The following is a 645-nucleotide window of genomic DNA, read 5'->3' on the forward strand; positions in this document are numbered from 1 at the left end:
TTGAACCGCCAGCCTTCTGGTTAGCAGTCAAGTGCTTTAGCCACTATGCTACCAGAGCTCCCTCTATAGTGATAGTGCCTTGGCAACCCAAGGAGGGGTCGCTATGAGTCAGGTCTGACTGGACGGCACATAACAATACCTGCGAAATAGGGTTTTCTTTTGTTATGTTAATGAGATCATACCAGTGTAGGGCGCCTCCTAAACCTAATCCCTTCTGAATTATTGAAAGACCAGAATAGATGCAAAGACACCCATGCTGAGGTCAGGTGAGGGGGACAGATGCCACGTAAGGACCATCTAGAAGCCAAGGAATAGCAGGGGACCAAGGGACATCCAGGGCTACTGCAAAGAAGGACCCGACACAGCCAAGACCCTGATTTGGACTTTCAACTTCAAAAACTGAGGAAATGTCTATTCCTTAAATCCACCTACTTTTTTGGTGTTGTGTAACTAAGACACCATGACACCACGAACACCCACCCTAGCCCCTTCCTTCCTCCTACTGAGGACTCCTACCTCTCCCCAGATCTCCAGCATCCTCCTCCCCATTGGCCAAGGCAGCCTCCCCAGCCCATCACTCCCAGCAGACAGCTCCTGATGACTGCGTAGAGCATGCTCCTAGCAGCTAGGCCTGCCAGGCGCCAC

The sequence above is a fragment of the Orycteropus afer genome, unplaced genomic scaffold (genome assembly GCF_000298275.1).
Source record: "Orycteropus afer afer isolate SDZICR_OR568_19922 unplaced genomic scaffold, OryAfe1.0 scaffold00542, whole genome shotgun sequence".
In the NCBI taxonomy this organism is placed as follows: Eukaryota; Metazoa; Chordata; class Mammalia; order Tubulidentata; family Orycteropodidae; genus Orycteropus; species Orycteropus afer.